The sequence below is a fragment of the Lathyrus oleraceus genome, chromosome 7 (assembly GCF_024323335.1).
Source record: "Lathyrus oleraceus cultivar Zhongwan6 chromosome 7, CAAS_Psat_ZW6_1.0, whole genome shotgun sequence".
Taxonomy (NCBI): Eukaryota; Viridiplantae; Streptophyta; class Magnoliopsida; order Fabales; family Fabaceae; genus Lathyrus; species Lathyrus oleraceus.
Window position 1 is genome coordinate 215249287 of NC_066585.1, and position 14010 is coordinate 215263296.

The following is a 14010-nucleotide window of genomic DNA, read 5'->3' on the forward strand; positions in this document are numbered from 1 at the left end:
TTGGATCTCATATGCGCGTTATAATCTCAGCCATGCATTGTGTTTACTTTTTTAAATCCATTGTGTCACGCGTTTAACTGATGCCTACCATGGAAACGCGCCTCTGAGCCTTTGATTGTGTCCACATCATTTAATGAAATGGATCAAACGCTTCCTGATTTTTCTCTTTTTTCTAATTTCTGTTTTATTTTCTTTTATTCTATTTTATTTCAAAAATTCATAACTATTTTATTTGGAATCACAAAAATATGAGACCAACACTAAAATTTTTCTTGAAAAATCTAGTTTCATAATCTGATTTTTAATTATTTTTGTGGTTCCATTTTATATTTTTTGTGAATTATTTTATTTTTGATAGTTTTTAATTCATTTTAAATACTTTTTGATATCCAAAAATTCCAAAAATATTTTCTTAATACATATGAATCATGATAAGTCTATGAAAAATATTCTCATCAATTTCTTAATTGATTTGAGATTTATTTAAGATTTTAGTTCATTTGTGTTATGTTTCTTGATTTTTAATTGTTTAAAAATAGTTTCTGTTTTCAAAAAATGTTGAGAAAATTTGTTAAAACTCGTTTGACCATGTTAGACTTATGATGGTTCAATTGGACTTATCCAAGTTGATTTGAATTTTATTTGAAGTTTGACCATACTTTGTTCATTTTATTTTATGCTTTATTTTAATTCCAAAAATACCAAAAAATATGTTTGATCTTTATTGACTTCTAATCTTCATTTCTCTTCTGTTTACCATTGGTTGATGTTGATTTCATTCACATTTGATCATTGTGTTTTGATTATGTCATTTGAATTCTTCTTTTGTCCATTTCATTTCATCTTCATCTTCATCTTCTTCTTTTTATTTTGGTCAATGAGTTAACGATTTGTGGTTAGTCTAGTCATATGAGAGGCTTAACCTTCTTTGATCCAAATCAAACTCAACTTGATCAAAGATCAAGTGATTTGCTTTGTGTCCAAGATAGGTTGCTTCTTGGTCAAGCAAAAAACCTAAAATCCATACAAGGCCTTTCTTCTTTTCTTTTGGCATGACAAGTTGTAGGAGCTTGGCTTACTAGTCATGATCTATAACTTGTGTTTATTTGCCTATAGTTTTATTGACCGACCTCAGATAGGTGTGACTACTACATTAGTCCACTTATGATTGCTTAACATAGCGCTAAATTATCTTATGACACACTAACATTAACTACTAACTACTAACTTTAATTCAAGCATTTAATTTCTTGCAATTTACTTTAATGCAATTTACTTTCTTGCTCATTTATTCATATTGCTTTTCCCTTTGCTCACTTGAGCACATACTTTATGTTTATGTCATTTTCCTTTTGCTCATTTGAGCTCATTATTGTATATAAATATATTGTTGCTTTGTGTTTGTTTTGTCTTTGTTTGTGTGAACCCAATGCAAAAAGGAGAAAGGACTTAGAATTAGGACCTTACATATGCTTAAAGGAGTTAAAGAGCAACTAGGCCTCATGCCTTTAGAATGCTAAACTTGTTGAAGAGCAACTAGGCCTCATGCGTTTAGAATGCTAAATCTCAAAGTTGACTTCAAAGGACCCCTAATCTAAACTCACCCTTTGTCCATTCCTCTTATTGCATTGTGAACTTTTTGATTGTTTGTTCTTGTGTGATAGGGATTCCAAACTTGAAATAGTAAGAAAGACCATTGTCATGGATAGCCAAGTTAAGAGAGACAAGCCAGATGGAGATCATAGGAGCTTGATTGAATATTTGTTTGATTGTTTGAGTTAATTGCTAAGTCCAAAGGAAAGGAGCATATTGAATCATACTTATGATCTCAAGAAAGGGAACTCCAAGGGTTTTATCTCTTCTCTTAACTTTGCATGTTTAGGACTAGCCCTTCTCTTCTTCTCTCCACTCTAACCCAAGCCAAACTCATTTTGTGTAAACATTGACATTGTTTTCAAACTAGAAACCTAGGCCTTATGCCTTTGATTTTTCAAACTCTATTCATTAGTACTCATTGTGAATAAATCTTAATTCAACTTTGACTTCATTTTATAAATAAGTCTAACTTGTAAATACAACTCACTTCAAGTTGATTTTGTGGTTCCAATGGCCACCTTTGTTAAAACTTTTCATAAACATTAGCCATAGGTTTGAGTTATCATAGTGGTTGATGTAAACCTCACCTTATCCTTAGTGATTGTACTATAAGTCTTCCATACTTATTATAGGGTGGATCCCTCACTATTATGTTGAAGCTCTCCTCACATGGTGGATTGTTGGTTTAGGTTGAGTTTTCTCCCTTTGATAACAAAAGACCTTATGGCTTTTGATCAAATCAATTCACCAATCTTTTGAGATTTTTACCCCGAACTACGAGGTTTTGATCCTACCTTTGTGATGGTACGTAGGCAATGGGTTCATCCATTCAAACAACAAAATTGTAAATAATGTGTACATTCTCTTCTCATCCCTCCAATCTTGTTTGCACAAATATTTTCACAAATACCAACCTACAATACACATTTGCAAAAAGGGCTCCCTTAGAGTACTAAGGATGTTTTGGGTGCTTAAAACCTTCCCATTTCATAACCAACCCCCTTACCTAGATCTCTGACATTTTTATTAGTTTTTGATTTGATAAAATTCTTACTTGGTTTTTATTCGCTTTCTAACCTTTCCTTTGGATAAATAGAAGTGCGGTGGCGACTCAAATTGTATGATTTACTTTGGATTTAGTCAATAAATCTAAAGGTAACGAATACCCTGCTACAATAGGGTTCGCCATGTTGAATGCCTAAAATTTGAGAAATCCAGAACGAGTAAACTCCATAAAAAAGAAAAAAAATCGCTTACATAGAGGCAAACAAGCATGTCTCCGACATAGGTGATAATTATTCTGAAGAAGGTGAGGTAAACATGTTTGAATTGAAGCCTGAACCTCCTTATGTGGGTAAATTACTAAAACTATCGAACGAGAAAAATCTTGTCGAAACTAACAAAAATGAGAAGTTCGCCACTGGAACTTACACTTTCGACATTACAAAATGTGATGAGATTTTTGATTTGTTAGTCAAAGATGGTCAAATTTTAGTACCCCTGGTTTAAAAATCCCTCCTCTAGAACAAAGGAAGACGAGAAGTTTTTGTAAGTACTATAACTTTTTAGGTCATAAAACTTCTCAATGTATTCTTTTCAGGGATTTGGTCCAGAAAGCTTTAAATGCTGGAAGATTTCAATTTTTCGAGAAGCTAAAGTCGTCGATGAAAGTTGACTCAGATCCCATGCAGATGGAGGATGCCCACTATGCTGAGCCTATAGAGATACGGATGGTGGAAGCTGTTGACGACTCTAACATGCATGTCAATAAGGGAGAGTAGATCTCCGTCATTACTGATTCTGACTATCAAAAGATCTATCCTCAATCTGAAGAGGGATTAATTGACTTTCTTGAGTATTGCAAGCTCAATGAATTTAAAACAATGTTGTGCCTACGTTGAAGTGTCGTGTTCAACGAAGAGGCACGAAGAAACTAAAAAGCTCTTGAAGGGTTAACCCCCGGACGTGGACATGGAGGAGGTCGAACAACTAGGTTCGATCCTAACAATAGAGGAAGATCTTGTAGGAATTATGAATACAGGAGGCAGTTTCAACATCCTCGACAGAAAACCTTCAGACCACCTTCCAGCGCACCCAAAGAGAAGTGGGTGAAACCCCTCGACAAAAAGGGGGTGAATCATCCGAAATGGGAGGAGGTCAATTCCAACACCTGAAGATGCAGACCCTGATGTAGCGGTAAATTCATGACCATTAAGCTATTGGTTAACTCAACGTCAATAAAACCAGAGTCGCCACCGCACTTTTATTATTTCTAAAGGAAAAGGGAGAAAGTACGAATAAAACCAAAAGATAAGAAGTTTTCAAATCAAAACTAATAAAATGTCAGAGATTACAGGTAAGGGGTTTGGTTACACAAAGGGAAGGTATTAACACCCAAAGTGTCTTAGGTACTCCTAGGGAGCCCTTTTTGTGTGTACTTGTTTTGGTTGAAAAGATGTTTGTTTTAAAAATAGAATGAGGGGATGAGAAAATAATTCATTATTTACATTTCGTGTTTATTAAGACTTTTAGTCTTATGCCTACGTACCAACATAAATGAGGGACCAAAACCCCGTAGTTCATGGAAAAAAAATTCAAAGATGGGTGGATTGATTTTTATAAAAGCTTAAAGATATTTTGTTATCAATGGGAGAATACTCCACCAAACATCCACCGATAATGAGGGCTTTACAACATTTAAGAGGGAGGGCTCAAACTCGGATTAAATCAACAAGTATTCCTCTAACCGCTAGTAAATGAAAAGTCTTGCACTGAACATATCATGGAATGGGAGAATTACATCTCAACCAAGGATAACTCAAACCTAAACGATTTCTTTTTGAAAAGCTTGAAAGGAAAAAGGCACCAAGTGTCCAAAATTATTAGATGAGGTTATTAGTCCTTTTTTTTAAATTTAAAATAAAGTCAATATGATTAAGTTTTCTTACAAGTTTGATTAAGAAAATAGTTTGAAAATCAATGGTATAAGACCAAGGTTTCTACGCATTAAACAAGTCTAAGTTGAAAAACAACAAGCAAAGAAGTCTTGAAAATGAGAAGGAGATTTTGAAATTAAAGAAGAATGAGGTGGAGATGAAGAGACTATCTTAGACAAGATTAAGAGTTCTGAGTTGAAAAGATCTAACCCATGGGAAGCATCCACAAGACAATAGTGTCATATAGAAAACCATTTCCTTTTGATTGTCAAGCAAACGACAAAGTCATAATCATACAAGCAATTAATAAGAAACCCAATGGTATCAAATAAATATAACCAATCATCCAAGCTAGCACTCCAAAGCAAGCAATCTTCAATGTCCTTTATGTGCATCTGATGAAAAATCCCTTGAAACATACTCAAAGAGAAAACATCAAATAATAACAATAAGATCAAAATAACAATTTAGACAAAGAGAAAGAGTGTATCAGATAAACCCAAGGGAGTCTCTCAAGCTTGTGTCAGATGAGTGGAATTGGGCCAGTTTTTCTTCCATAGCTCAGGAATGTTGCCTACTTTACGTCCATAGGTCCAAATCAAGTCACAGACAAAGATCCAATAGTCCACCAATGTGTTTTTTAGTGTTTTTTTATTAAGTGTTTTAAGGTCCTAAGACCATAAAGAAAATATGATCACAAGCACAAATATATCACAAGCACAAAATATAATGGCTCAAGTGAGCAAAAATGAAAATAACTGAAGCATAAACATAGGCCCACGTGGGCAAAGAGAAAATAACTGAAGCATAAACAATTTGCATGAATGTAAATGACAAGGAATGATAAAGTGCAAGAATTTAAATTTCATTAAAGTAAATAACAAGAAAATTAAATGTTAGTTGTCAAGTTAGTATGTTAATTTGTGCCTTGAGGAAAATTTAGCGCTATGTTAAGCAATCGTAAGTAGGCTTATGTAGAAGCCATACCTATATGAGTTCGGTCAATAAAAATGTTGGTGTTAATGCATGTTAGAGACAAGGTATCTAAGACCAAGCTCCTAAAGCATACCACACACAAAAACAAGAAAGGATGGGCCTATCTCAATCAAGCCTATGTTGATTCATCTTGAAGCGCCGCGAAAAATACAGAGTCGGCACCTGATTTTATTTAATCTAAAAGAAAGGGAAAATAACGATAAAACCCCAAATGAGAGAAATGGTCTCGCAACCAAGAGCGGATTCGGAAGTCAGTTATGCAAGGGGAAGGTATTAGCACCCCTCACATCCATGGTACTCCACGGGAACCACTTGCTCGTATCAAATGTGTATGGATGTTTGTTTATCTGTAAGTTGCTTACTATCAAGAATGAGATGAGAGGATAAGATGGGGGAGACAATAAGTTTTAATTTAGTGTGCTCGCCAAGGATTTAGGCCCTCGTGCCTACGTATCCCCATACGTGTAATAGGGAAGTCAGAGCTTCGTAGTTCGACTAAAACTGGAACATTTATTTGGTTGTTTTTACTTAATAGTATTGACGTTCGCGCGCTACTGTTCACTTGCTTGTATACTCTGTCATGGGAGCGGAAAGTATTTGGTTGTTTGCGCTAAAGTGGATACACTCGGTTCGCACTCTAACAATTAAACATTACTTGCTCGCACATGGAGGCTTAAGCTTCGTTCATGGTAGAACGGAAGCAACACGTCTTTTTCGAAAGGTTTTGAAGGGAAAGCCCTAAGGCAAAAGATGATTTGATTTGTTGGGGTTAATTTTATATACGGAGACAAGTATCAGAACCTTGGCTAGATACAGTCAATGGTCCAATAACTCGGGAGTTGAGAGGACAATGTTGTCCTAACCACTCTTTTTCATCCAAAAAAGAGATTTGAATTGTGAAAAGAGTTTGGCAAGTCTAACCATTGGAACTTAGAGGGCGACAAGTATCTGACATTTGATTAAGTATGGTCAATAATCAGAGTACTTGGGAATCGAGAGGACCATAAAGTCCTAACTACTCTTTTTCTCCCTCCTAGAACCTATATCTAACTTGTTTGAAGCATTAGATGTTTTAAGGGGGAAAGTCAAGTGTCGGGTCCTCAGGCTAGGTACAACCGACGACCCAAGTAGTTGAATGTTGTGTACAAACACGTACACCCATTTCAAATTCCAATTTGTTATGAAGATGATTTTGAAAAAGGAAATTGACGTTGGATTAAGTGTTTGAATTTATTATGAAAAGAGTGTGTGAAGAATGGAGGTGAGAGATAGAATGAGGTTGAGCAGAGAATGGAGAACAAATGATAGAATGGATCATAGAATAGATGGGGAACACTTTCCGTTGAATCACGTATTCACGTTGCAATGGTGTGAGTTTTATTCGGAAAACAACTTGACGTTGAATCAAGTACCTTTTGTTTCTTTTGAAATGCCTTGTTTATCGTTTTGTATTTTATCTTTATTATTAACATGCATGATGAACTAACTAGAAAGCAATAAATCTAAGCTATTACATGACTATGGGGCGGAGAACATTTGACCCATAATGGGGGATGGATCCATACAATACAACATACATGGGAATGGAAAGAATGCAAGCTACAAACTATTAACTATGTACCATGCCTAAGGCATACAAGTGACATGGCACTTCAAACAATACAAAGCTATTGAATGAAAATAAAATGGTTAGGAGCATGGCTAGCTAGGAACGAACTTGAATCTCCAAGTCACATGTGGACATAAGACAACAAACGAGTTAGCATGAGATTAAGTCAAATGAATGAGAATGATGCAAAAATATGTAAGTACATACAATGGTTAGGATCGATTCGAAAGGTAATGGATTAATCAATGAAAAAAATAATCAAAAATCTATCCTATGATCATGACAAATGAAATTAGACATACAAAATATTCATCACCTAAATTGAAATGGGATTTTCAATTTACAATATGATCGTAAACCAACGAATCGATTAAATGGACAATTAAAATGACTATTAATTCTAAAAGTCTAAATCTATCTAAACACGAATTAGGATCACAATTAATCCAGTGAGAAATCTAACAATCTAAAATCAAAAATTGAATTCTAATCTACATGATCATACAAATCAATTTGAGTGGAAATCAACCTAAGGTCTAATCATGGTAAAATCAACATTAACCATATTAATCCACACAAAATCCACAAAATGAAATAACCGAAATCTAATGACTAAAACCTAATCATGACATGGTTAATCAACCAAGAATTATTAATTCCTAAAAAAATCAAGAAATTAATTCTTATTTTAAAAAATTGATTACACCTAATTAAACCTAAGTAACTCTAATTAAATCTAATTAATCAACACAAAGAAATGAATTAAATCCTAATATCTAAGATTAAGAGAATACCTAATTCTAACCTGGATTAACAATCCTAATCAGCAATATTAATACAACAAATATTGGGATTAAAACAAATTAATAGGGATTAATCATGCATTAAGGAAAATTAAGAAATAGATTATGAATCCATCATTCATGTTCGAACTCCATTGAAGCGAATGGTGCACCAGATGGAAACTCGTGTATTCAAAAACGCACCACAACACAAAAGCAGCGGAGGAGCATCAAAGGGAAACGAAAATTCTCACTGTCGGCGCCGAAGAACCTCCCTCTCTGGCAACCTCCAAAAATCATGAACCAATCAAGAAGCTTAAATCAACAACGCCGCAATCGGCGCAATTCCAAATCATGTTCAAGAAATCACTGAAGCTTACGACTCAATGCCGTGACCATGAACATGATTCCGGCGCAATGCCATGATGCACACCTCAAATACAATTCTCGAAAATGTAAAACTTTGTTCACAGATGGACGAATACGAAGAGAGAAGACTTACCAGACGACAATCGATGCGACAACTCCGGGTAATTCTTTTTGATCCTTCTCTTTATGTATGCTTCGTTATTCTCTCTTTTCGCGCATTACTCTTGCGTTCTCTATTAGAAGACCTCCCTCCCCCAATTCTGTTGTATTTCTCCTTCATGGTCTTGGTGGAGTTCCGCTCAGAGTCTGCAATTGATTCGGTTGATGGAGATTTGAATATGGCTTCGGTTGTGGAGCCTGGAAACGATTAGAGATCCCCCCGGTTCAGGTTGTCGGTTCTGTGATATATCGTTGTGAGGTTTTGTGATATGTAGTTAGGGACGGTTTTTGTAGTTAGTTTTTCCAGGTTTGTTGCAGAGTGAGGAAGAAGTGTGGAGGGTTTTATTTTTGGGAAGCAGGTTATTGGAAGTTGATAGAAAACGGTTGTAGTGATTCTGTTATGGAGGTTCTAATGGGTTGAAATCTCAGTTTTTCGGGTTGATCCCAGAGTGAGAGGAAGAAGTGTGGAGGGTTGGTTTGGAGATGAGGGTGGTCGAAGAAGAGGTTATGGAGGATGGAGTTGTTCTTATATGCTCTCGGTTTTGCAGATTTCTGTTAGTTTTTTTCTCAGTCTGTTATTCTGTTATTTATGAGTTTATTACAAGTGGTTACAAGCTGTTAGCATTTGTTAGTAGGTGGTTACGAAAGTTGTGAAGTTGGTTATGGGATTGGCTTCGGTTGGAATTTGGTGATGCTAATGCTTGTAGCTGGCGTTTAATTTGTTGTTGTGCTGCCGTCAGTTGGCTTTGCAGCGGCTTTGTTATGCTATTTGAATTGTCGGCGGGTGCGTTGCAGGTTTTGCGTTTGGAGTTGCTATGCTGGTTGCTTGATGTATGTATTTTTTTACTTAGTGAAGTGCTTAGTTAAAATCCACTTGTTAATTTGTTTGGTAGTTAAAATTTCCCCTGAGATAATCATGGAAACGAATGCCTTGGATCGTTTTCTGTTATGGATTGTCATTGGAATGAACACGAGCTTCTAGGTAGGATGTTTGGGAGGCTTGGAGCTAGAGTTCTGTCATGATTTTTGTTGTTGTGAATTTATAGCCTTGAAGTTGAATGGAAATATATCGGAAAATAGACAATGAATGGGTGAATTTTAAATGAATGAAATTGGGTTAATGTATGAAATTCTAAATGGTAATTGTAGTATGGAATTGGGTATGGATTTATGGATTGTAGTTAAATTGGATATTGTTATGAAAATGAGTTATTGGTTTATGGATTTGGATCATGGATTTTGGATGTTTGAAATATGGGAATTGGATAATTGGTTATTGAATGGATCATAATGGATACTTGGTTTGATGTGGATAATGATAAATGGATTTTGGTAATTTGGTTATGAATTAGAAGTGGATTTTGTTGGAATTGAATTTGGTAAATGTTTAATGGTTTTTGCTAAGTGGATTCGGATGGATTGGATTTTAAATGGGCCCAACAAAAATGTGGAATGGGCTCAACAACAATGAAATGATTAAATTTCCGAAATCAATTCGATTTTTCAAGAATCAATTTGAATCGTCCAACTCAACTTGAACTTCTAAAATTAATTCGAAAAAGAGCGAAATGATTTCTAAAACCAAATTTATTTTCAAAGATCAAATCTAACCTCAAAATCAACTTGAACTTCAAAAGTTAATTTGAAGTTGAAATCAATACGAAGTTAGAATTAATCAGAAAAATTATTATGACACGATAACAAAGTGATGACTGTATATGCAATGGATTGGTGAATCCAACTGAAGCGACTTATAAATCGGATTGAATCATGCTTATTCAAATGAAATGAATGGATGAGGATGATATAAAAATGTTTGGGGTTAGTGACCTATAGGATTATGTGAAAGGTATGGCGAATTTTGGGGTATGACACATCTGACACAAGGTCATTTATGAATCAACTACCTAATGATCAATGAGAAGTCATTGACCAAGAGATGATTGGGGAAGAAATGAGATGAAAGTGGAGAGATGAAATGAAGGGGATTCCAAATTGGTCAAGGGATGAACCTCACTTGATCAATACCATTCATTCATTTGAGGGATCAAGTTTTAAACTTGATCAACCTCCTAAATCCAATGGTATTGACCAAGTCAAGGTCCAATTCAACCAAGACCAAGGCCAAACAGAAGTAAGGTCAACATAAAGTCAATCCAAAAGCTCACCAAAGCATTAAATCAGTTAAACTATTTTTAAAACATTTTTAAGAATTAAGAAAAATAAGTTTTCAAAGATAAAAAACCTAAAACCCCATCAAAAGACCAAAGTAATGGCCAAGGGATTTATCATAGGTCAAGCAAGGTCAAAGGACCATTGACTAATTTTTTTGGTATTTTTCAAAAGTCATAAGTAATTAAAAATAAATTAAAACAAGTTAAAAATTACAAAATTCACCAAAAATATCAAACTTAATCCAAAAATTAATTTTGAATCATAAATGGGAAGACGAAAATATTTGTGAATTTTTGGTGTTGGTCCCATAATTTTTGGATCAAAAATGATTTTATGGTGAATTTTAAAAGAAATGGCTATTTAAAAATGAATTTAGGAAAAATAAAATAAAAATGGAAAATCAGGAGCCATTAGATCACCCATCATTAATTGAGGTGGCATATCTGATGATCCAAAATGTGTGTTCCACGTGTTCCCTCAGTCAGCGCACCACACACATGGTAAATCAACCAAAGGCTCAGATTAAAAGAGGGAAGAGAGATCCAAGGGTGATGGCATTGCCACACCACCACCAGAGCCCTAGCTCCAATGGTCTTCTTCGTTGAGGGTCACTGGACTGTCAAGAACAAACTTACCCAGAAGTTGATGGATCTAACATCATTTGAAAGGAAAAATTGTAAGGATCACGAATATGACATCTGTTTGCTCCATCTCTCACTCTATAATTAGAAAATTGAAGATCAAACCAGAGGTGTTCAACCTAAGTTGCTTAGAATCAAGCCCAAAACAACTCAGTCATGTTACCTACATTGGTAGGACTTCAGCCATAACAAAATTCAGCTTAGATCTAGAGTATGAAGAGAGAATCGAAGAGATGCAATTTTGTGAAATTTACCTTCTCTGAGCTGCTTTTGAGCTTTGTTCTTGACGTAATTCTTTGAGCTTTCTCTTCCTCTTTCATGCAGAAACTCAATGAAATGGAAAAGGGAATGAATCTTTGGAGTTTTTGTTCATTAACTCGAGTTGAACAAAAACTCGATTTCTCCAGAAATACTCAAAGAATTCTATGCTGTGAGGTTATGGAAATGGCTAGTAGAGCTTGGGCAGTCTCCTCCTTCTATTTCTGAGCAAATGATTTTGATTTATAGAAGCAATTGATATGTGCATCTTTCCAATTTTGAATGAAAAATGAGCAATTCTTGGTGCATGGGTGATGATACAGGCCCAATTAATGATTAGAATCCACTCTAAATCGTGCAAAGAGGTTGCTGAAATAATCACACAAGGCCATGCAAAGTTGTGCATTGTTTGGAGCTCAAAACATGCCAAAACAAGCCATGGAAGGACCTCATGCACAAGTCCCTCATTTCTCATCCAAATGATGTGATCTTGGACTTTTTGGGAAGCTCTCATCTTAAGTAAATACTTTGATATTATGAATTTTCCAATTTGAATCTTGGAAAATGGAGAAAACTGGCCTTGAAGGTGAAGGTATCAAACATACTTAGAAATTTTTCTAAGTTATAAGCCAAATGACCTCTCTTTCCACCTTGAATAACTTTTAATGTGAGTTTCAAATGAACCTGGCTCCTTCTACAAGGTTGTATAAATTTCAATTACATTCAATTTTACCATAAATTTGGCACCATTTGGATTTTGGATGATGGATTTATGGATTTTAGAAGTTAAGGAAATTTTCTTGTTCAATGATGAGGACCAAAATGGACCTATAATGTTTCCTCATGGTACATAACTTTGCAAGTACAATTTGATATTTATAAAAGAATCAAAGTTTAATAAGACATGTCAAAATTAATCATGAAACTTGGATCATCTTCATAACATAAAAATGAGGAAGTTATGGCTCTTGGAAGTCGACCTTCTATCTAGGGCACAAACAAAATGACATATAATCTTTCACCATAAAAAATGCCTTTCCAAGCAAAGTTAGCTCTTGACGCCAACATGAAAGGTGTTTGGAATGTCATCAAGAATAACTTTGATCTTGGAATCATTTTCATATGACAAAAATTGTTGGAGATAGGGTCTAGGAAACCTAGATTTGACCAGTTGACTTTTTTGGTCAACTTCCTTGAATCAAATTGCACACTTGAAGTTACTTTGCTCTTAGGGGCTCATGGAGGATCATATATACTTATGATGATGTAAAATTAAGTATACCTTGATATATTTAATCAACTGTTGAAGAAACTTGCTTCAAAAGGCATACAAGATATCTAGATGAATTAGGGATTCCTTGACAAACAAGCTTTAAACTCTTGATGAACTCTTGATCAAAATGACAAATAAAGAACATGGGGATCCATATATGATGTTTATAACCAATATGGAACTTTTCTTGCTTGATCTCTTACATTCATGGTCTCAAACCCTAGTTTTTGGCTTGGTGGGGTACAGATGGACAGACACACTACTTACAAAAGAACAAAGCTATACTAGTCATATATTTGTATTTTGGTTAGCAAACAAATAAAATAAAGTATGATGCAATCATATATGCTTGGTGATATCTCCCAATGAAAACCCAATGAATGATAGGTGAGGAGAATACCAAGGTGCGATCCCAATTCCAATGCAAAGCTATGAGATGGCATGAGGGATCTTAGGGGTAAAAATTGGGGTCTTACAACTGCCCCTATTTGAGGTCATTCTGTCAGGAGATGTGAAGTTTAAAATCTCCATATTTTAAGACCCTAATTTTGACCCTAAGATCCCTCATGGCATCATGTTATTGCACAAGTGCATTGCCTCATGGATCATAGCATGTTTGGCTCCTTAACCCTAGGGTTAGGACTTGTTTGAGTGATTTGAGATCACCAAGCATGCTTGTATTGTATGTTATTTTTTTTCTTATTTGATTACTAACCAAAAGCACAAAAATATGTCACTAACTCTTTGTTTTGAAGCTCAAGTGATCATGTGCTCCACAATGCTCCTAGGAGGCTCCTAAGCCCAATACAATGGCTAGATGAAGATGGGAAAAAGCATGACAATTGTCCACAAAGTCCTAATAATCATATATGTTTCTCAAGTATCTAAATTTGCCAATTTGATCAAGATAACCCAGAGGGCTTGAAGATTGTTTCTCAAGGAAACCCTAATTTCACTATGTTTTGACTATGCCTTGCCCATGAAGCAATCTCAACCTCTGATCAAATTTAATCAAGGGAAGCTCTTTCATTTATCATTTTATGCATATATGAGCCTATTTGAGGACCCTCAATCATTTATTCATCAACATTGGATGTTTGACTTTGAAAAGTTGACCAGTCAAGTCATCTGACTAAGTTGAGGATTAAATGAGCTATAATTTTTGATATATTTGTCAAATGAAGATGACCCAAAAAGAAAACATGTTCCTAAGAAC

At 35.0% G+C, this 14010-nt stretch overlaps 1 long non-coding RNA gene across 1 annotated transcript; it reads left to right on the forward strand.

The window, feature by feature from the left end:
• The first annotated feature begins 8031 nt into the window (after window positions 1–8031).
• On the forward strand, window positions 8032–9686 carry LOC127102953 (uncharacterized). The gene is made up of 2 exons (XR_007794732.1): window positions 8032–8449; window positions 8592–9686. It is a non-coding gene; the product is annotated as an uncharacterized LOC127102953 (long non-coding RNA).
• Window positions 9687–14010: the final 4324 nt, after the last annotated feature.